Here is a 24,297-nt window from a genome sequence, read left to right as displayed (position 1 = left end):
GGAGGGGGCCTCGCCATCACCCACAAGAGCACCCTCTGCCTCACCACCTCTAGCGAAACCTTCCTCTCTGCTGAACACCTGCACTTCCAGATCCAGAACACCCCTAAAGCCACACTCCGAGGAACCCTCATCTACAGATACCCCGAACACCCTTCGCCACCACCATCACTGACTTCATTGCACCCCACGCCATCGTCTCAACAAACTACATACTCATTGGAGACCTGAACTTCCACCTCGACAACCCTAGCGACCCTAACTCCACTATCCTTCGTGACAACCTCAGTAGCATCGGACTTAAACAATTTATCAGCACACCGACCCACAGAGCTAGACACACCCTCGCACCCCATCTTCGCGGCAGGAAACAGCATCTAATTCAGCTACACAACGCAGCCGCCATGGACCGACCACTACTGCGTTCACTTCGCCATCAACAAACCCAAGGCACCCAAACCAGCCCCACGCCCACCATGAAGGAACTGGAGCAAGGTTACCGGCGAGCAACTTAACACCACCCTTACCCGAGACAACCACACCCGACGCAAACAACGCAGCCAGAGAACTCCACACCTGGATCTCCGACTGTGCAGACGAGCTTGCCCCGCTATTCAACCTCGACAGACAACGCCCCAGGAAAGCCGCCTGGTTCGCCACCGCTCTTCAAGAAGCCAGACGGACCTGCAGATGCCTGGGGAAGAACTGGAGAAACACCAAGACAACCGAAAACCACACCACCTACAAGGACGCCATGACGGACTGCCACAACCAGATCAGAGCCACCAAGAGAAACTTCATCAACAACAAAATCCTGGCCAACTCCACCAAATCCAAGGAACTTTTCCATGTCATTCAAGAATTCACCAACCCACGCAGCGAAGCCTCAGACATCACCCCATCCTAAGACCTCTGCGACAAGCTTGGAACCTATTTCCACCTCAAGATCAAAAACCTCTAGGACAACTTCATCGATCATCCACCAGGCACCACAGACGGCCCCCCGCCTCCCAGAAACACCAGCCAGCCCACCATCTGCAACTGGACACCGATCATGGCCGAAGACACCGCCTCAACCATGATAAAGCATCTGGGGCCCCCACCGACCCCTGCCCCCTCACATCTACCATAGAGCTGCAGCTGCCATTGCACCTGAACTACAATGCACCATCAACACCACCTTCAAAACAGGCACCTTCCCAGATGACTGGAAGCGCGCAGAAGTCAGACCTCTTCTCAAGAAGCCCACAGCTGACCCCACCGACCTCAAGAACTATCGGCCCATCTCGCTCCTCCCCTTCGCAGCCAAAGTTGCAGAGAAAACAGTCAACAGGAAACTGACACAATTAATTGTAGAGAATGCTGTCCTCTACCCGTTCCACCCTGGATTCCGAAGCAACTACAGCACAGAGACCGCCCTCCTCGCCGCCACAGATGACATACGCACCCTCCTGGACCTAGGCCGCTCTGCAGCCCTCATCCTACTCAACCTATCAGCGGCCTTCTTCAACACCGTCTCCCACCACACACTAGTCGCCAGACTGCATGACGCAGGCATACTAGGAACAGGCCTGGACTGGATCCGATCATTCCTCACCGGAAGAAGCCAAAGAATCAGACTCCCACCCTTCCTCTCTGACCCCACAAATATCACCTGTGGAGTCCCACAGGGTTCATCCCTGAGCCCCACTCTCTTCAACATCTACATGGCCCCCCTCGCAGTCATCGTCTGACAATACGGCCTCATCATCGTATCCTACGCCGACGACACCCAGCTCATCCTGTCCCTCACCAAAGACCCCACCACTGCCAAACTCAACTTCCAGAAAGGTATGCTAGACATTTCAGTCTGGATGACCAACAGCTGCCTGAAGCTCAATGCCAAAAAACAGAAGTCCTCGTCCTCGATACCACCCCTTCTGCATGGGACAGCACCTGGTGGCCGACCGCCCTCGGAAGCCCACCTACCCCCTCAGACCACGCCAAGAACCTCGGCATCGTACTCGACTCATCACTCATAATGAACTGACATTTCCACGCCATCACCTTCAGCTGCTTCAACACCCTCCGCTTCCTCCGCAAGACCTTCAAGTGGATCCCCCTGAGTCAAGTAAGACAGTCACTCACGCACTCATCACCAGCTGACTGGACTATGGAAATTGACTCTACGCCGGCATCAACAAGTCCCTACTCCGCAAACTCCAGACAATACATAACACCGCCGCCAGACTCCTCCTCGGCATCCCCGACACGAACACATCAGTCAACACCTACAAAATTTCCACTGACTCCCCGTGGAGAAAAGAGTCACTTTCAAAATCCTCACTCACGCCTACAAATGCCTACATAACAACGGACCCAAATATCTCAACGACAGAATCAACTTCCACATACCCAAAAGAAACCTCTGATCTTCCAACCTCGCACTGGTCGAAACCCCGTGCATCCACAGAGCCAGAGCAGGTGGAAGATCCTTCTCTCACATTGCAGCCAAGACCTGAAACAAGCTACCGGCAGATATCAGACGCGCCCCCTCCCTGAACACCTTCAGGAAGACCCTCAAGACCTGGCTCTTTGGCTAAACAGATCTGCGGACCCCCCACTCAGCGCCTTGAGACTCTCACGGGTGAGTAGCGTGCTTACAATTCCCTGATTGATTGATTGATTGATTAAACACTTTTAGTTCGGAGGTAACTGTGATATACTTAGACCCTGATATACAAGTAAATCATGCAAAGCAGCAAGTAAAGTTGCTGTGCTGCCGTTTGGAGAGAGCAGAATAGCACCATATTTACAGAGAAGTGGTGCTGTTCTGCCCTCTCTCTCTCCACTGGTGCACCTTATGCTGCTATGCACCAACACAGATGCCCTTCCACCATAGCACAAGGGTATCTTTGTTTGGTCAGCATAGTTTTTGCACAGGAAGGAGCCCCTTTCTACACAAAAAATTATGCTGAAAGGCAATTTATTCTTTGTATGTGTGCTGCAGAATGCAGTGCACATGCAAACAGGAAAAAAATGAGGAGAAAAAAACATATTTCTCTTTGTTACGCCAGCCTCTGGGAAGGGTAAAATTTTGGAACAAATCCACATCTGAAAGTTTTTGTAGACATAGTTTTGTGTCAAAGTCCATGGTTGAATGCACAGGGACTCCCATGCACCACCCATGGTTTGTGTATGGTGGTGCATTTTGGAAAACATTGTCACAAATATATGATTAAAGAATTCTGTGGTAGCATACTGTCACTTACAGAGAGCACAGTTTCCATTAACTTGGCCTCTTGAAATAACCACAAAATTTGCATCAGACTTGCAGTTTTACCGCTGAACCAATGGGTGCATAAATAATAATGTGGAAAAATTGTGTTTCAGTGAATATTTAGCATTTGCTGATCACAAAAGAAAAGTGTAATGATTTGTTTCAATCCTATCAAAATCTTGGTTGTGATCACATGTCAGAATTACAAAAAGTGTCTACTAGAGACCTCGGTTTTCCTTCTTGAGGATGCTTTCTCTTGTTTTTCGCAATTCCTTTTTTTTCACTTCTATTCTCTTTGGTTGACTCGTTTTGGCTTTCCCATGTGTCTCCTGCTCTGTAGGCATTCTCAGTTCAACACCCTCTTTGAATTTCTGTGGTTCACTAGTAGAACTCCCCTAGGTCATGTAGATATTAACCTGAGTAAGGTTGCCCCTCGTGCTCCTTTGCTTACATCTTCATTTCCCCTCCACAGACATGTATCACCAGGCCCGGCCTTCCATGCTGTATTCCCTCACACAAGGCCAACATAAAAGTGTCTTCTTTGAACACTCAGGTCCCAATTCACAAAGATCCTCCACACTTATGTCGGTATCTCCACACTGCAGTTTTCCATTGCAGTGATCCCGCTACGAGTACGCAGATCCCACCATGGCTGCAGAGCCTTCATGGGTCAGGGCCTCAGGGTCTCAACCACCCCGTAATATGCTGTAAAATATCTGAATATTACCATAGCCTGTCCAGTGACATTGTATACCTCCAAGAGACCAAAATCAATTATAAACAGACTCTCTCGATGCACTGTGGGTGAGTGGATAACCTGACTGACTTGCTCTGATGCCATTTCCAAGAAGATTTAAGTTATTACCTTAATCCCTAAAAAATGGGTCCCACAGAACAAGATAATGAGGGCTGATTGCTGATCACTAGATTTCAGTGCGGAAATTCAGAAATGTATGCTGTCAATGTCTATTCTCCAAATGGAGATGAGCCACAATTTTGCTCAAAACTTACATCCTAATTGGAATCCCTTATTGCTTCGGCCCAAATCATGTGCAGTAGTGACTTCAAATTGCCAATGGATCCAATTCATGATAAGGATTCACCCTTTAAGTTTAGAGACCACAAATCACATAGCTCAATGTGCAAGCTCTATCCTGCCTTACGTCTTGAGGATGTCTGGCAATTACACAACACAACGGGTCAAGACTTTACTTTCTTTTCTCCCCCTCACCAAAGATTCAAATGAATAAATAATCTATTGTTCGGTCTTCTCTCTTACAAGTTTCAATCTCCTCCTCAATTGAATCCATCACCATATCTGCTTATACATCTGTTACTATTTCTCTTACTGTCGCCACCCAGCCCCAAATCTAAATCTTGGTGCTTGAATAACAAAATTATCGAAGATCCATCTAAACTGAAGGGCTGGCTCACAAGATTGACATATTTCTGAAAGAATATGTTGGGTCTGTCTCCTCAACGATTACTTTATGGGGTGCACTAAAACGTTCCATGTGCTGATATAATATTGGCGGCATCACTCAGAAAAAAAGAGATAGATCAGGGTATTCACTCTCTTTCTAAAGAAATCATGTCTCAAGAAATCTCATTTAGAAACTCTAAAAGCCCACTGATCTTTGAGAAGCACAAAAAATTGAAATATGTACATAACTCTATTGTGAGTAAAAATGCTCATCTATAAGTTCATGCTCATAAATGGAAAATAACTTCTCTACCTTAACAGAGCAGGCAAATCCCTTTTGGTGTATTTAGAATATATAAAAAAAAACAGTTCCATTATCTATAACATTAGAGACCCTTTGGGCAAAAACAAAACCAACACCACTGATCTGCTTAAGGTCTTTAGAGACTTCTGTGCCACCAAATTATATATACCCTCTGTCCTAACCCATAACCAAGCAGGTTTAAATATCCTGAAATCCACCCACAAATTTAAATCTCAGAAAATGAAGGATTACAATTAGACAAACCTTTAGAAAGTAAAGAAATTCTCAATGTCATCAAGTTAATTCCTAGGGGCAAAGTTCCAGGTCCTGACTGTTTCCTCATCAACTTCTACAAATATTTGTTCTCCATGATTATTTCCTCTCATGAGTCGACACTTAACCATTTTACATCCACTGGTAAAGTAACAAGTACAGCCGTTATCAATACCAAAGTAATAATTCCAAAAGACGGCAAAGATCATCTAGGTCCTAGGACCTTTTGACCAATCTCCCATATCAATATGGAAGCAAAAATGTATGTGAAGATTTCGCTAGAATCCATTATCACAAAAAATATGCAGAAATTGCAAGCTGGTTTTATTAATGGTAGGTTGGCCAACGATAACATCTGTGTATTCTGTCCCTTTATCAAAAGAGCCACCTCCTACAACTACCCCTCAGCTGCTATTGCACTTGACACAGAAAAAGCTTTCAACAAAGTCACCTGGCCATATTTGGAAACGACCCTAAGCTGGTGTAGACTTGGGGACACTTTTATAAAATTGGCTATGTCTTTATATGCCGGTCCGTCTGCGTGTATTAAGATCAGTGGTGTAAAATAGGATCTATTTTATCCACAACAAGGCACCTGCCAAGGGTGTTCCTTATCTCCTTACCTTTTCTCCTTTCCATTGACCCCCTCATTTGCCTCCTTAACAATTCGTCCAACATTAAATGTTTCTTGTGTCACAGTGATTGTTTTAAGACAGTGGCATACGCTGATGACATCTTGATATTTATGGAAGAAATAGACTTAGCAAACCCTGCTATCATTGACATCTTTCACATCTTATCACATTTCCAGGATAGTCCTTAAATAGAGATAAAACCGAGGGGCTCCCTCTTAACCCACTCTGTGTCTACAGATATGGGACTTCATTGGCAAACCAACTTTATTAAATATCTAGGTATCTGGTTTAGTAGTAATCTATCCGATTTAGTTCCTTTTAACAAAGAACAAACCATCCTCTAAGTCCAAAAACTCCTCTCCTCGTGGTCTCCTAAACCTTCTCTTGGTGGAGTAGGTTAGAGACCATTAAGAGGATGGTTACTCAGTTAGTTAATTTTTATCAATCATGCTTCCTATCTGTCTAAGTCTTTTTCTCCACTATCGACACACTTCTTTCAGAATTTCTGTGGTTGCAGAACAAGGCAAGAATTTCACTTAAAAACTGCAGTTAGTCAATTGGGATGATGGCTGTAGTTTCCACAGTTGGTACAGTTATCAAATTTCTTACCTCGCATTCCTCACAAGGATAAAAAGTGGTTGCTACACCACACCTCATCATATTCTCCTCAGCTTATAATTGAATGACATCTTTGCTTGCCTTTTCCCATTCAAGCACTATTGTCCATGCATATCTTCCAATTAGAAACTCTAAACGCATTATGCTTGCCACCATAAATACCCTAAGACAATAATAAAAAACTTCCTTGCCCGATCCATAAATGTAATATTCTATCTTTGTGTTATAGTAAAAAACGAGAATTACAAATTCCTGTCCAATTGCTAATGTGTGGACTCCCTTGTAGTTTGCCGCACTACAGCCCTCAGTCTTTTTATTTAATTTAGACTTCTATGAATTCTTAAAGTTAAAGCTAAACTAACTAAATTAAGCCGGCTTGGTTCTCCCTCTGTCCCGTTTCTACTTTCACTATGGCAGGCAAAAGGGCATACAGCGTCCAAAATCTATCAATTTCTACAGAAACATTCTAGCAAAGCACTAACCCCTATGCAAACTTACTTGCAATTGGTAGGGAGACCCTTTCTCAGCCAAACAATGGGAGAAGGTATGTGAATTTGCTCTCACACAAAAAATAGCCCCCAGACCAAAATGTTTGCAATCCATTTCTTCCACTGGTCACCCTATACATTATAGAAATTAAAATGAACACTTCTAACCTCTGTTGGTCCTGCAGTGAAATTTGCAGTGATCTGGAACACATGCTTTTCAAATGCAACCTCTCACCCCTTATTGGAACCAAATCACAAACCAACTAAACTGCATCTTTAAAAAAAGCATAAACCTCGATTTATGTACTATAATCCCAGGACTATATATTACCTACTGGTGGTCGCCAGTAGGTAGTTATAGTTAGGACCTAGCTACGATAGGAAAATGGCAACATTCTATTCGCAGTAACTTTGGCGCTGATTGATGAATCTTCGTGAAATTTTTAAAACTAAATCTTTGTTGAGATCAGTTCCTGTGTTGAAAGTTTGGGGGTGATTCGTCAAGGGAGGGCTGATAAAAAAAGGGGGGCCCAAAACGTGTTTTTTCAATGTTAATTTCCATAGGAAACTTTAGACAAGGCTACAGGTCGAACGGGTGAACGGAATTACACCAAATTTGGCAGGGAAAAGGGTCTTGGTCTAGAAAGCACGCTTTTGTTTATTTGGTGTAAATCCGTTGAGTAGTTTTTGAGAAATATCGAAATTTACAGATATCGATATTTGGGACTTCTGCCATCTAATTGGCTGAGGCGTTACGAGCACGAGCATGCTGCTGATTGGCTGCGAGCGCTGCGAGCATTTGCAACTAGGAGGTGTTGGCCGCCATTTTGTGATTCAGTTGAAGCGAGTAAGGGGGAAAAAGGATGAAAAATCTGGGAAAGAGGAGGGTAGGAGAACTGTAACCTCTGTGGGGTGTTTAGGGTGTGCTATAGAGGAGGTGCGAAGTGAACTACTCATACCTACCAATCTGAAAGTGCTGGGTACAGAAATTAAGTGAGGTATTGCGTAGTCTGATGCTGCTATGGTGAGCTGCTGCAGGAGTCGGGGATGAAAGCGTGAGCCTAAACTGTATGTCTTATGGTGTGAAGTCATGTGCCCTGGCCGCTGCAGCACACCTGTGGAAGTAGTGTCAGCATGTGTTTATACCTACTAGGACAAACTACTGACTCCTACTGGTTTGAAAGTCCAGGGGTATGGAAAATATGTGAGGTATTGTCTAGAGTCTCATGGTGCTATGCTGAGGTGCTGCCGGAGTCGGGGATGAAAGCTTGAGTCCAAACTGTGCGTCATATGCTGTGAAGTCATGTGCTCTGGCCGCTGTGCCGCATCTGTCAAGTAGTGGCAGCATGTAGTTATACCTACTCGGAGGAACTTTTGTTTTGAACATTGTAACTTGTGTATGGTGCTTAGGGGGTGTTATACAGGGAGTGCGAAGGTAAATTTGCGCATATCAAATCAATACAGTATTTGTAAAGCACAAACTACTCCCCCCTATGGGTCTGAAGGCCCTCGAGGCCGGCGTGGAAATTATGTGAGATATTAAGTGAGCTATTGCCCAGAGTCACATGGTGCTGAGCTGTGGTGTCCAAAAGTGTCCTTCATAAGCAATTCCAAACCTACCTCAGTCAATGTGCCTAGGTCATTTCCACCACAATGCACAAGCATGAGGTCAGGGTGTGGAAGATGCAAAGAGGTTTTAATCAAAGGTAGCAATTGGTGCAACTTCAATCTTCTCTGTCTAAACCATTTAATGTCCACATTTTGTAAACCTAGGTCTAAGTCAATACGTCTGTGTTCTGCATACCTCTTGCACCTGAAAATATAGCTATGTCCTACGATCCACACTAGCATTTTGAAGGTATAGTTGGAAGGTATGGAAATTTGTCTGTAGCTCATGCAGTTCCTTGGTAGAATAAGAGATATGTTTAAAGATGGGGAAGTACTTTTTTTTTGCCATACAAAATGATACGTGATTGGGAGTTGAAAAGCATTCTTTTTTAAAAATAGGGTGCACATTCGTTTTGTGGAAAAGCATCTTTGTGATTGGATAAGAAAAAGCTGTTTCAACGTGGAGTACATATCATAGGATAAAATTTGCTCAACTGAACCACAGCTGCTACTTGCATTTGGAAGGCACTGTTCAAACTTAAAACAATCGTGAACTTTTAACCTGCATGTGCCGTTAAATGTTTGAGAAAATGTTGCAAAAAAATATTGTTAAGTTTAAAAAAATTGAGGAACTTTTAACCTGCACGTGTTGTAGAATGTTCTAGAAAGTGTGTTGATAGAATACGTTGCACTTCTGACTTCTATGTGTTGTTGAATATTAAAAAAATGGTTTATATGGAAAATTTAAAAGAAACCAATAGAGAGAAGTTTTGAAACCTAAAAGAATCAAGGAACTATTCTAATTTGCTCTTTACATGTGTTTATGTGTGGAGCAACAAAATTATAGACACTACAGCACCAGGAAGAGGAAGAAGCAGGGAGTGGGGGGACGGGGGGAGATGGGCAGAATGGCACACATGCACAATTAAGTACAGCACAGGTATAGACAAAAAATGGCCAAAATGAAACACACCAACAAGGAGCACAAGTCACACAACCCGCCAACATCACACCACTGAACGAGCATAGAAGTGAAAACCATGCTGCATTCATACAGAATGTGTACAAAGGCCGGTTGTTGGTGTTGTGGGATGTCTGCGACCGTGGTTATCATGGATGAGATGCCCAGCACGTGGCACATGGGCGAGTTCACTTTGTGTTACATTGCCAAACAGCTGCTTCTCCCTCCCACGCGCCCCCACACTTTTCTACAGGGTGCTGTTGTATCTCGTGCACTCATAAGGCACACCATTGTAATGCCTATTCGCACATGTCCTCCTACCTTCAAACTACACCATCACAGTGCTGTTTGGAGGTGGTGCATGGCACTTTACAACATTGAGTGCTGCGGCCCTTGTGGCAGGCCACACCAGAACACAGACACACTTACTGCACTTCCTGTACACGGACATGTCCAAGACACCCTGTTACCCTTGCCAGATAGGCACACCCCTGCCCTGACCTGTGTACTCCAGACCAGCACATGCCGGTTGTGCATGCAGGAGGATGCATGCGTAGCTATATGTCCAGGCTCACTGCCAACGCTGAGGTGACAGCACACTGTGATGTTGCAGGGCTCGTGCCTATCATGTTAAGACAATGACCACAGGGACACACTTGCTCAGATGCGGGTTTGGGGGGCGTTGGCGGTCCTGGAGTTGTTGGGATGAGTCTTGTGGCCCTCATGGGTATCCCTGCATCATGCTCATGGATTCTATGACACCTGTGGGTGTTCTGGTGTGGCTCTTGGCTGTGTTCCATTTCATCGTGCAGGTAGTCGTCCTGCTGAACACCAGCAGAAAGCAGGTGTAAAATATCTGGTGCTAACGTGGCTTATCGCCGGAATTTGTTTCGCTTTTCAGTTGGTGTGAAAGTTGTGATGTGATTTTTTTCATGTGCAGAACAATATACGAACTGAGCAGTGTATCTCGTCAAGATCCAGCACTTGACACACTATTCCCAATCAATATAAATACAATGCGAGTTCTTAATTGATTTTGTGTGTACACTGTAAGTGCAGCCACTACCTCAGTGCAATTCAATACAGGATTTTAGTATTTAGAATAAATCGCAAAGGTGCACCTCGTGTCTTTTTGTACGGGAACGGCTAGTCTGCATTTCATTATCAGCACTTTAATGGAAGTAAAGTTGAGATAAATCTAACACACTATTCAGAAGTTGGTGTAAACTACAGACATCACTAGTATTCCCATGATAAGTGCCCCACAATGTAACACCATGGTGGACTCCATCAAATAACAGTAATAAGAACAAGAAAGAGTCACACAGCAGTGAAGAGAACAATCAAAAACGTCAATCATTTTTTTTAACTTTCTTTTTTTATAAATATATAGGTAAACGATAAACGAAAAAATATTTGCAAAATTTCTTTTTTATTAACATATATATAAATTATAAACTAATAAACAAAACGTACAAAAATAATAGAAAACAAGAAGGCGGAACACTCCTGTGGGGACCATGGATGTCGACGGCAGAGCCTAGAAAATAAAGCACAAAATAAGGACGTGTGTAATAGGCATATCAAAGGAGAGAGGCACAGAGAAACAGAGAAGGAAAAAAAAGCCAGAGCGAAAAAGAGAGGGACAGAAAGAAAGGGAGTGAGAAAGGGAGAAGGAAGAGAGAGAGTTAGAGAGATAGAAGGGATAGAAGGAAAAGAAGGAAGAGAGAGAGAGAGAGAGAGACAGACAGACCCTGCCGCCTCTGCTCATCCATGAGCAAATAATTACCTGGTGCCACCGGAGTGTGCTGCAGTGGACACTCCACGTGCCCGTCAAAACTCATCCCAGATATGTCTCTGAGTCCTGAGTAATGAATGGGGAGACCACATCAGGTGCTTGGCGGATTGCACAGATGTTGCAGAGTCCTGAGTCATGAATGGCGGAGACCACATCATCTTCTCCATGGCCTGGCAGATCTCACACATGTCGCTGAGTCCTGAGTCATCAATGGCAGAGACCACATCAGCTTTTGGGGCCACTAAGCCTGTGGAAGTTAAGTTCGTGCCACGTGGTGGCAGGCCCCTGATGGCCATATGAGCTTCGGGTGGCACTAACCCTGTGCATTTGAAGTCCATGCCAAGGGGGTGGTAGGCCCCTAAAGGCTATACAGATCAGGGTGCGACTAACCTTCTGCGCAACTTTTCTAAGACTCTTTATGGTTGAGACACGTGGAGAGTCCACCATCTAGTCAGCACCGGCAATAAAGGATGTGACGTTGTCAATCTATTATATTTGCGTGGTCACATGGCCTGTGACGCATGTGCCGGATGGGTGTGGTGTGTGTGCAAACCTGCCCTGAGGGAGTGGCCGTGAGATGTTGAGAACTAGACCACTGACCTGCACACCAACAGCGAGTACACCTGCGACAGGTAGCTATGTGGGGCCAACATTGGAACGTAATCGAAGTGGCGTGGCGTACGACGGAACAGGGCAGGGATAGCTACAATAACGCGGACGGCTTGTAGTACTGCGTCTGTGAGTCGAGTGGACGGGCCGCAGCTGGCCCACTGTGAGCCTGGGTGCGAACTGTTTATAACTCACACTACATAAGCATTGACAAACTATTTTGTGATTCAGTCCGTCAGCTGGCATTTGTCTGAGGCATTTGTGAAAACATGTCGGAGTTCTTTCTGTGATAGATACCCCTTTGAGACTGCCTTTCCCCACATCAGCAGGTAACGCACCCTCTTCCCACATTACCATCATACCCCTAACACCCTTCTTGGGCCTGGAAGTGTCCATGTGCGGTTGGACAAAGAAGAATCTTAGTCATGTATAGATTTACATATAAAAAACATTATTTAAAGAAAAGAACAACAAATAAGACTGAAGGGAGTCTGGCGCTGTGGTCGCTGCCACGAAGTTGGGGTCACTGCTATTCAGGACTCAGGACACAGTTACAGATGTGGGATCAGCTTGTGTTAAAAAGCGTTAGTGGCAGCAGAAGTATTGAGACTGTATGAGCCTGTGATGATGCTTGTTGTGGACGGGCCGCACTGGGAGCAATGTGTCTTGGCTACTGGACTGCGTCATGTGGAATCAGGACTCTATCTGAATTGTGAGGCCTGCTGACCGTAGTGTAGGCCAGAGGTAGCGGTGAGCAAGGGCCCACAGCCACATGCATACATTGATGGTCCTGCGTAGTGGAGGTTCAGTGGCACCAGGTGTCGCCGGCCTTCCATATGCAAATATTTATTTATTTATTTTAGACATTTGTAAAGCGCGGCTGTCACCATTGCAGGCATCCTGGCGCTGAAGGAAAAAGAGACTGTAATGAGAGCGGACTAGCAAGGGAAAAGCCAGGTTTTAATCTTCCTTCTGAACGGGAGGAGTTTGCTGGTGTGTCTAATCTCGATAGGGAGAGTATTCCACAGTCTGGCGGCAGTCACTTCGAAGGATCTGCCCCCGGCTCTGACCTTCCTGAATCTAAGAACAACTACCAGTTTAGCGACAGAAGATCGAAGCTGTCTGGATGGGATATACCAGGCAAATTTCGATTGCAAGGGAGCTGGACCAGCTCCATGGAGAGCCCTAAAAACTATACAGAGGGCCTTAAAATGAATTCTCTGCCTTATAGGAAGCCAATGCAGTTTTACCAATGCGGACGCTCCATGAGAACTTCTCGGCAACCCCAAAGCCAGTTTAGCAGCAGCTGATTGGACCCTCTGGAGCCTGTCCAGCAAGAACTCAGGGGACCCGAGCAGGAGGGCATTACAGTAATCCAACCTGCTAAGAATGGTACATCTGACCACTTGGGCGCGGGCAAAGGTAGGTAAGAGGGGCAAGACTTTCCTTAGGGAGCGAAGGATGGCAAAACAGCAGGCAGACGTTTTTTGAACATGCGTCTCCATGCTGAGCCTCTGATCCAACATGACCCCAAGGTTGCGCACAGATTCCACCGGCCGTACGTTGGACCTCGTTTCCGGAGGCCAAAAATTAGTTGGAAAAGGTTGGGGAATCCTAGTACCTGCACTGAAAAGCACCTCCGTCTTTCCTGCGTTAAACTGAAGGGAGTTATCCTTCAGCCAACTAGACGTTTCACGCAGACAATTATGTAAAACCTCGACGGAGGTTGAGTCCTCACCTTCCAGGGAGAAAATCATCTGTGTGTCGTCGGCATAGTTCACAATCCTGATGCCGAAGCTTTTGATGAGAGAGATCAAAGGTCTAAGGTATATATTAAAGAGAATTGGGCTGATTGCCGAGCCCTGAGGGACTCCATGTATTACCAGGGAAAAAGCTGACTGGAAAGGTGGCATGGATACTGCCTGCTGCCTATCCTGCAAAAATGAATGGAGCCAATGCAATGCGGTATCTCTCACTCCCGCCTCCCACAGCCGCCGCATTAGGATCCTATGGTTCACCGTGTCAAAGGCGGCAGACATGTCGAGCAGGATCAGGAACGCTGCCTGTCTTCTGTCTGCACGCCTTTGAAGCTCGTCCATAGCGGTGATAAGGGCTGTTTTGGTCCCATGAGCAGGCCGAAAACCGAATTGGTCCCCATCTAATAATAGATGGCGTTCGAGATAGTTGGAAAGAGTGTTACTGACCAAACCCTCAACTATCTTGGCGGGGAAAGGCAGCAGGGAGATGGGTTGATAGTTCTTAGAACAGTCAGGGTCTAAGGAGGGCTTCTTTAACAGAGGAGAAACTAACGCCCTTTTCCACTGAACTGGAACAGTACCAGTCACCAGAGATTGGTTACAGACTTGGTGAAGAGGGGGGAATAGTTCATCCTCAAATTCCTTCCAAATTTTGGGAGGCACCGGATCCAAAGGAGAGCCAGAGACGATCCCTCTGGCTAATTTAGTGAAGGCCTCATAAGTAAGTAGAGGGAACTCGAGTAGCGGTTCACTCGTAGCCAGGGCAGGGCCAATCGATCGTTTTACTGGAAAAATAGGACTCAGGCCAGATGGGGGCCAAACTCCGGAGGCATGTCCAGGTCTTTAAGGATGAGTTCGATTTTTTCCTTAAAAAATGCGGCAAGGTTGTCGCAAAGATCTTGGGACGGGACAATCGCATTCTTGGAGCACTCCGGGTTAGTGACGCTGTTTAGTATGTTAAAAATACTCCTGGAGTTGTTGATGGTGTTGCAAATCAGCGAGGAATAGTATTCAGCTTTAGATTTTTTAATCAGATTCTTATAGGTAGAGACCTTGGTTTTCCAGAGCTCTTTCGAGGTGTTATTATAATCGCGTCTCCACCTTCTCTCCGCTTGTTTACAGCCTTGCTTTAAATTTTTTAGTTCGACATTGAACCAGGGGGCAGAGTCTTTGCCCTTGCAGCTACGTGTTTTTAACGGGGCATGGGCATCGAGGACCGTAGTAATTCTGGTGCAGAGAGAGGTGTAATTTTCATCTATGTTCAACTTCTCATCGAAGGGCTGTTCCAAATGGAACACCTCACCGGTAAGGTGCCGCCGAATGAGGGACCTCCAGTCTCTACACTTAATTTCCGTAGACAGCACGGGGGCTTTATGAGGACCGCTGCTCGTATGAATAAAGAATTTAACGAGTGAGTAGTCAGTCCAATCCATAGGTAAGGTTTCCCCCATCGCCACCAGGTCGGGGGCCGCGAAGACCAAATCTAAGAGATGACCAACTGTATGGCTGGCTTTAGTGACAAGTTGAGAAAGACCAAAACTATCACAGGCTTGGGCTAGGTTCCCGAGACCCGAATCAAGGGTCCCGTTGCACCAGAGATTAAAATCACCAAGGATGAGAAGCTTATGATGGGAGAGGGCGATATTAGTTAGGGTAGTTAGTAATGCTTGTTGCTGCTGAAGGCTAAATAAACCTGGCGGGCGATAGCATACTATCGCGGTGATATTAGTCCTGGAGTGGGTCTGTATTGATAGTCCTAGCAGCTCAGTGCCCAGAGTAAGGTCTAAAGTAAGGGCCTTGATGCAACAAGAAGCTCTAAAAATAACTCCCACTCCCCCGCCTCTACCACTAGGCCTAGGGGTGTGAAGGAATTTAAACCCAGGAGGACACGCAAATCCAGAGTCAACCAAACAGTCAGGACGGGTCCAAGTTTCCGTCATAAAAAGAATGTCCAATTCGTGAGTCTCAATCAAGATTTGGATCTCCATACTATGTTTAGGCAGGGACCTAACATTAAGAAGCCCACCCTTTAAAAGATCGTCACACAGAAAGTCGGCTCGAGGGTGCGATGTGAGTGACAGGGAAAGAGTTCCTTTATCTGCATGGAGCTCGCCTATTCGGATGAGCGCCTCCCTGGAGTAGGAGCCCCCAATGGGAAGCCGATCAGGATAAGGGCCAGGGCAGGCAGCGTGACTGGCCCATGGCGCTACCTTAACGCGGACGGGCGCAGACGGGCTTACCTTTGGCGCGCTGACGGCGCGCCCGCTGCGCTCTCCCGCTGCGCGTTCTACAAATGCACATCTTTGTAGTGGGGAGGAGGGCGTGGCCTCCCGGCAGTGGGCGTGGCCTAGTTAGCCAGGCTGATGGCGGCTGTATCTTTTCCACACGCATGCGCGCTTCACACAGCAACGCACTAGCTTGCTAATCATTCCGCGCATGCGCGCCATTATTACGCTGCTCCTACACGCATGAGCGTTGTAGACAGTCACGCCCAAGCTTGCCAGCACGAACGCACGTATACAATGGCGCTCCTCCCTATTTAACCTTCTCTCCCCCCGGGGTCCGCCAGCATCCGGGACTTCGGGAGGCCACAGTAGGTGCAAGGCGATGGTAGCTTCACAACCAAGTAAGGCGTCTCGTATTTGCTCTAGCAGGATACCATCTCCTTCCTGCCAGCCTCGCTCTCTAAACTTGTTTCTTTTACCTACAGTTCTGTTGTAAGAAGCGCCCCCCTCCCGCTTCCTGCACAGCGCCTTCACTCAGCCATAGTGTAATTATCCTTCCCCCTGCTATTTTGCGCATTGTTTTATCGAGCTTGTGCCCATTACTCTTCTTCAGCGCTTGGAGGCTCCACTTAGCCCCTCACCTTTAGCGCACTCTGGGCCTCTCACTGTATACATACCTCATTCAGAGGTCCCGCAACCATTGCCAGCAGAATCACTTGGCGCTGTTCGTGTGACTTTCACTTATAGTCCTATGTAGTGCCGCGGTATCTACCACTTGGCACCCCTAGTCCACAGAACGTTCTACGTATTACCTAGCATTCCTAATGGTCTTGCCTCCGCTCTTTTGCATAGCAGCATGATACACTTCATATGTATGTGTGTCACCCACGGTACGCTCATTGAAGACAGGTTTGATCATTCACAGCACATTAAACCTATTTGTATGTTGCCTGCCATCCAGTGCACCAATGTTGATTTCTCATGTGTATTGTGTGCTGTCTTGTTTTTCTTCCACAGGTTTGCGTCATAGTGTCCGCTAATGTGTTGACACCGCGTTCCACACACCTTAGCGAGTGTGTAGGTAACTCATATTTTTAATTAATTTTTTTCACCACGTGGCACTTCACCTTTTGCCACTCACTTCACACTGGTCCTGATGAAAGCTCCACATTAATTTTATTCGAGAGCTGAAACATGTAGACCCACCACATAGCCAACTAACAGATAATTATTTCTCCATTTAGTTGCATCACATATCTTTTTAACCAATACCCTGAGCCGCCAATAATAAATCTTCCAATGGTAAGGACTCTCAGCGGTATTTTTTAAATTATCACCACATCACATTTTTGCACTACACCAGCTCCGCTGTAGTCAGGCGTCGCAGCACAACCGGGAGGCATTCGGCCACCCGGTTGGGGCCCCAATGATGAAGCATGACACCAACCAGGTTGGTGTGTGAGGGGTCTTTTAACCCACTTGGTGGGTTCCCAAACATTGCTTCATTTGACCGTACCACACTACATTGGGCGTGTCCACCTTTGACAAAGCTTATCTAAATCCAGGGGATACGGACACAACCCCCCCTAGTTGTCCATAGCTCTCCCCTTTTGTTCTTGATGGCTGTATCTTTTTCCCACCCGCGGCAGCGTGATCAGGAGCTGCGCGAGGATGTATCAGCAGGTATGCAGGGGGGGAAGTGCCCAGGGAGCAACGTGACACAGATGAAAACAATGGTGACAATTTCAATATTTTTAAAAAATCTCGGCTAAAATCTCCCGGCTTCCGCCTCAGGAGTCTATTCTCTGAAGCGTGCTCGTCAAATCAGTGCGCCTTTATAGAGAAAGGGGGCGTGGCCTCCCGGCAGTGGGCGTGGCCTAGTTAGCGAGGCTGATGGCGGCTGTATCTTTTTTCCACCCGCGGCAGCGTGATCAGGAGCTGCGCGAGGATGTATCAGCAGGTATGCAGGGGGGGAAGTGCCCAGGGAGCAACGTGACACAGATGAAAACAATGGTGACAATTTCAATATTTTTAAAAAACTCGGCTAAAATCTCCCGGCTTCCGCCTCAGGAGTCTATTCTCTGAAGCGCGCTCGTCAAATCAGTGCGCCTTTATAGAGAAAGGGGGCGTGGCCTCCCGGAAGTGGGCGTGGCCTAGTTAGCGAGGCTGATGGCGGCTGTATCTTTTTCCCACCCGCTGCAGCGTGATCAGAAGCTGCGCGAGAATGTATCAGCAGGTATGCAGGGGGGAAGTGCCCAGGGAGCAACGTGACACAGATGAAAACAATGGTGACAATTCCAATATTTTTTAAAAACTCGGCTAAAATCTCCCGGCTTCCGCCTCAGGAGTCTATTCTCCCCTCACTAATCGAAGGGAGTGTGGTGCTGTGGTCGCTGTTCCGAAGTTCGGGTCACTGACGTTCAGGACTCAGGACACAGTTACACATGTGGGATCGGTTTGTGTTTAACAGGGTTAGTGGCACCACGTGCTGTTCTCTTTGCATATGGAAGTATGCCTCACTGATGAGAGGGAGTCTGGTGCTGTGGTCACTGACACGGACTTGGGGTCACTGCCATTCAGGACTCAGGATACAGTTACACATGTGGGATCGGCTTGTATTAAAAAGGGTTAGTGGGACTACGTGTCACCGGCCTTGCATATGGAAATATGTCTAACTGATCAAAGAGTATGCTGCTGTGGTCGCTGCCACGGACTTGGGGTCACTGCCATTCAGGACTCAGGACACAGTTACACATGTGGGATCGGCTTGTGTTAAAGAGGGTTAGTGGGACTACGTGTTGCCGTCCTTGCATATCGAAATATGCTTCACTGATTGAAGGGAGTGTTGTGCTGTGGTCGCTGCCACGGACTTGGGGTGACTGCCATTCAGGACTCAGGACACAGTTACACATGTGGGATCGGCTTGTGTTTAACAGAGTTATTGGCACCACGTGTCGCCGCCGTTGCATATGGAAATATGCCTAACTAATCAGAGGGAGTATGCTGCTGTGGTCGCTGCCATGGACTTGGGGTCACTGCCATTCAGGACTCAGGACACAGTTCCACATGTGGGATTGTTCGCCTTTTGTTGAACAGTTATTGGCACCACGTGTCGCTGCCGTTGCATATGGAAATATGGCTAACTAATCAGAGGGAGTATGCTGCTGTGGTTACTGCTATGGACTTGGGGTCACTGCCATTAAGGACTCAGGACACAGTTCCACATGTGGGATTGTTCGGTTTGTGTTGAACAGAGTTATTGGCACCACGTGTCGCCGCCGTTGCATATGGAAATATGACTCACTGATCGAAGGGAGTCTGGTGCTGTGGTTGTCTCATGGAGTTAGGGTCACTACCATTCAGGACTTAGGACACAGTTCCACATGTGGGATCAGCTTGTGTTGAAGACGGTTAGTGGCACCATTTGTCGCCGGTCTTCCACAGTGTAGGCCAGAGGTAGCGGTGAGCAAGGGCCCACAGCCACATGCATACGTTGGTGGCCCCACCGGCCTGCGTAGTGCAGGTTCAGTGGCACCACTTATCGCCGGCCTTCCATATGGAAATACCCCTCACTGATTGAACGGAGTCTGGTACTGTGGTTGCTGCAATTCAGGACTCACGACACACTTACACATGTGGGATCGGCTTGTGTTGAACAGGGTTAGTTGGCACCACGTGTCATCGGTCTTCCACAGTGTAGGCCAGAGGCAGCGGTCAGCAAAGGCCCACAGTCAGGTGACGTTGACTTGAGCTGCACAGATTGGGAGCATGTGGTCTTCTTAACCCATTATAGTGTCTTACACAATTTGCGTTGCTACTAATCTTGAATTGTGAACCGTGAAACCCCAGTGTAGGGCGGAGGCAGCGGTCAGGATCGGCGCACAGCTAAGTGGCGATGATTTATGGTGCAGTGAGTTAGCAGCACCTGAAGCACACAGCGTGTGCGCACCGTGCAATGATGCGTGGTCTGGGCAGGCCGCACTAGAAGCAAAGTGTCTTGCGAACTGGACTGCAACATCTGCAATCACCACTGCATCTGAATTGTGAGTGCTGCTGTCTGCAGTGTAGATCGAAGGTAGTAGTCGGTACAGACATAAGTCTGCGGTGCTGTGCCGCTGGGTTCACAGGGGGCCTGTGTCGAAGAGGCCCGCAGTTATGGTGGCAGCCACGTTCCAGGGTGGCGGCTGCCGCTGTGACAGACTCGTTGGTCTTCCCTCAAGTGAACCACGCCTAGGGCCTGGCCTATTTATTCATACTGCTACGCTGGAGTGGCTTATGTTGGAGCAGCCCACTCCGGTTCCGCTTCCAGGGGGGACAACACAGCTACATGACCAAGATCTTCCCCACTGCCTGAGGTAACATGGTTGCGTCCACTGTGCACTACACTACAAGTATCAACAGTATATCTGCACATGGAGAGGTTTGTGCTTTGCAAAGTGAGGTCTGTGCAGCACATCAGCGTTACACTTGGCATTTAGTGCTTTATTGTTGAAGGGTGACTTGCCTCCTTCATATATAGTTGGTTGCCACATCTCCCAACATTCAGCTATTGTGTGGCTGAGGGGCATGGTATTTTGGGAAGGTCCGTTGTCCTGTTTTGCGCTGTCTTGGTGGTAGTAGGGGGGGAGGTTCTGGTGGTGGTGGCGCTGGGTGTTGTGGTCTTGTTGCGTGTTGAACCTGCATGATCAGTAGCTCTATCACGTGTTGGTCTTTAGATGTGGCTGTGAGTTGGGTCCAATTCACGGAGTAGATAGTCGACCTCCTTACACCATTTAAAGGTTGATGTTAATTTGTTACTGCTAACTCGGCTTATCGCCTGCTTTTTGGAGTGCATTGCAGATTTGGGTGGTGGTTGAAAATATGGGGAAGTGGTGTTTTCGTGTTTTTTTTGCACGGGAACACCTACTTTGCATTTCATTAGCGTTATTTGTGGCTCTCGTTTGTGGCGATTTTGTTAATGTAAGGTATCGATGGAAGAGTGGTGAGATTTTCAGTTTTCACCAAGTTGAGAATGGGTTGATAATTAAAAAACACAAAAAAAAGATAGGTTTAATAAACATTAGAAATTAGCATTTAAAAAACCTTTGAAATTCACAGAAAAAACCATAGGTTTCAGGCACGTTATAGTTAGAAATTAGCATTTAAAAAACCTTAGAAATTCACTAAAAAAAAGTAGGTTTCAGGCACATTATAGTTAGAAATTAGTATTTAAAAAACCTTTGCAATTCACTGAAAAAACCATAGGTTTCAGGGATGGTATAGTTAGTTGGACATTTGACTCATAGAAAACCATAGAAATTCCCCTGTTATAGTTAGTTGAGCTAACTATAACTCGCGCCCCCGCAATGCACTGCTGATGACATCACATATTACATCATTCATGACATGGTAAGTGACATCACTGATGACATCACTGATGACATCTCAAATGACATCACTGATGACATCACTGATGACATCATCCAAGCCAAAATCTGATGCACCTTATCAGACTCTAATATAACACTTGATACACCCACTCTAAAATACATACTATAATATTCGAAACCATGAAAACACCAATACCAGTTAGTACATATCCACTCACTAATTCCTAGGTCTACACAGGCATCCATTCATTCACCCATACAGTCACTCATACATACAGTCAGCCATCAATACAGCATTATCATATCCAGTCACATATCTATACAGACACTCACACACCGCCTCTCATTCATAGAGTTATTCACACACCTAGTCAGGAATGGAAATAATCAATCACACTTTCATTTATTCACCTGTACAGTTATACCCATACCACGTCACTTATTTAAACATATACTAACACATACTTACACTCTAATACAATAACTAATACAAGCACACACTGATCCATACAGGCATTCTCCCAATCACTCACTCTCACATATAGTCATTTATACAGTCCAACACTCATATATACTGCCTTTCATATATGGGGTTACTCACACATATACCACTGAGGCATCCATTTACTCACCAAGCCATACAGCCCTTCACAGATACAGACTTGAACACATATACCCAGTGAATTATCCACTCACACATCTATGCACAGAGTCACACGCCCCACCCACCTACACAGACACTCAGGCACCCATACTGAATTACTGGGTTATTTAGGAACCCAGTGGTGCCAGGGGTAGCACCCTACGACTTCGAGTTCTTCCTGTCTTGGACCACAGAAACACAGAGTCTTGCGGTGGCGTCAAAGATCGTTTTAATATTGACTGCAGCCAGTAACAGCAATCCTAGAAGTACACACGGGTATTTTCTCAGGAGACTGCTCAACCTTACAAAAACGGGCTTCTCCTTATATACAAAATACCATGCTTCAGGCACACATTCCTCGTTTTACGATATGGTCATTCATGTGTATTCATTACAAACGAAAAGGCAGAGTCATGATGACCATCCCACATTCCAGTTCATCCAGCCCACAATTATTTACCCAGCAAGGCTCAGATCCCTCATCAGATATCAGCAGACCCCAGTAAACACGGGCACCTCCTGTTGGTAAAACAAGCCATGAAGCAGGAAGAGTCAGGTGTGAAAGAGATTAGCCGGAGGTTTGTGTGGGATGAAAAGGCTTTATGGTGTGTCAAACCCTGATGCTAATCACAGGTGGCCGTAGGACGGGGAGCTCGTGAGACCGGACTGACCTGGGGCGGTGGAGCCAAATTGCACAGGTCACAGAGAAGTCAAATAGAAGGCACATGTGTTCTGAAGGCCTGTGCATGTCCTTAATGCGCAGCCTATGTGAGGGCAACCATAAGATGGCTACCGCTCCAAAATGGAACCCACAAAGTCAATGTGTAATATCGTATACAAAGTGAATTTATCGATGAAACGCTATGCAAAACACTTGTACATACTGCATTGGCCATTCGCGGTTCGCTGATACCGGAATAGGCAGGGTAGGGCCATGCCTCCTACGCGGTCCCAAAATTCAAAGTACCACAGACCCTCCTTTTGCCCTTACATAGGCAATAACTATACTCATATTAATCCGAGTCCAGGTCTATATTCATAAGGTCATGGAGATGTTGCTGTAGCATCATCCTATTGCTTAGCTCGTCCCTTGATACAGGTTTCCTTACACATAATGTAGCACAGAGGCCACATATCGCGGGAGCACACTGTACACACAGATAGAACAGGAAAAGAATGGCTAAGATCATTCCAATGACCATCAGAATCTTCCAACCCCAGGCAGATATCAGTTCCCAGAACCACCCCATCAGTGACCAATCTCCTTTATCCACGTGAATAGATTCAGATATTTTATGCAGTTTGGAGATGGCTTGATAAACTGTTGGAGCGTTATCTGGTATGAAAATGCAACAGCTAGATTGGATGACCTTACATACCCCACCACGGTCTGCAAGTATGACGTCTAGAACCATACGGTTCTGCAAAGAGGCGATCCGCTTGGAGCTCAGCTGTCAAATTACCAAGGGCACCAGCCGTTACATTAACAGTAGATTCAACCACACGAGTCAGTTGTCTCAGGTTCCTACTATTGACCATCGGTCCCCAAAACGGCAGGAAACCCAAAAAGAAGTCTCTCGCTTCCTGACCGGCAGTATCCTCCTGACTAAAAACGCCTCTCACAACTCTGGTCTTGTGATAATCAGAGGCAGCAGTAAATGTTGGCGGTAGCAAGTTTGCAATATAACATGTGCCCGAGAAATCAGGGGGCAACCATGTATATGCTCGGTCACTGCAAACAAAATATGTACCCTTGGCAGCCAAAAACGCGGGGGAAAACTGTGATGGAAAAGTGTACGTTTCAGTACAGTCACTTTTCCCCAGTTAAGCTCTTGGATTCTGACCATTACCTTGTAAACAGAACCGACCTATGTGGGGTACGACCCAAATTGGGGATGAAATTTTCCGCTGCCTTTCACCCAGACTAATGCTATACCCCGTCGCGTTCCAACCTACATAAGCTCGCAATTCATCCTTGGGAATAGATGAGTATGCGTCGATATCTCTGCTCATATCAGCAACTCCTTTCATTAAGGCCTTATTGTTTGTGCTAGGTCTGATGGAACGCGGTTGTCGCGGGGAGTAGGCATCTAATGCAAAAAGAAACATGGTCTGGAATGCCCATGACGATCCATTATAGCTAAACGGCAGCACTAGATATGGGATACCCTTATTAATGGTATGTGGCATTAAACCACACACCCAGCAATTGGTTGTATTCATAACTAGTTGGTGCTGGTGCAGGAGTTGAATAAACGAGTTGTTTACGAACTCAGACCGTCTAGCTTGTTCGTGTTCAGGCAGAGGGTGGAAAGAGTGTAAGGAGACAG

At 46.5% G+C, this 24,297-nt stretch overlaps 1 long non-coding RNA gene across 2 annotated transcripts in view; it reads right to left on the bottom strand.

Annotated features, from left to right (window-relative positions):
• The window catches only part of LOC146798357 (uncharacterized), a 175,226-nt gene that overhangs the window by 23,987 nt on the left and 126,942 nt on the right, over window positions 1-24,297 (bottom strand). The window contains exon 4 of one of the 2 annotated variants that reach the window (XR_014968674.1): window positions 11,066-11,106. The exons of the other annotated variant lie outside the window; for it this stretch is intronic. This is a non-coding gene — a long non-coding RNA (uncharacterized LOC146798357). Of the gene's footprint in view, window positions 1-11,065; window positions 11,107-24,297 lie in introns of those variants that run through there. 2 annotated transcript variants of the gene reach the window in all.

Source organism: Triturus cristatus, chromosome 9 (assembly GCF_964204655.1).
Source record: "Triturus cristatus chromosome 9, aTriCri1.1, whole genome shotgun sequence".
In the NCBI taxonomy this organism is placed as follows: domain Eukaryota; kingdom Metazoa; phylum Chordata; class Amphibia; order Caudata; family Salamandridae; genus Triturus; species Triturus cristatus.
This window is presented reverse-complemented; position numbering and strand designations above follow the sequence as displayed.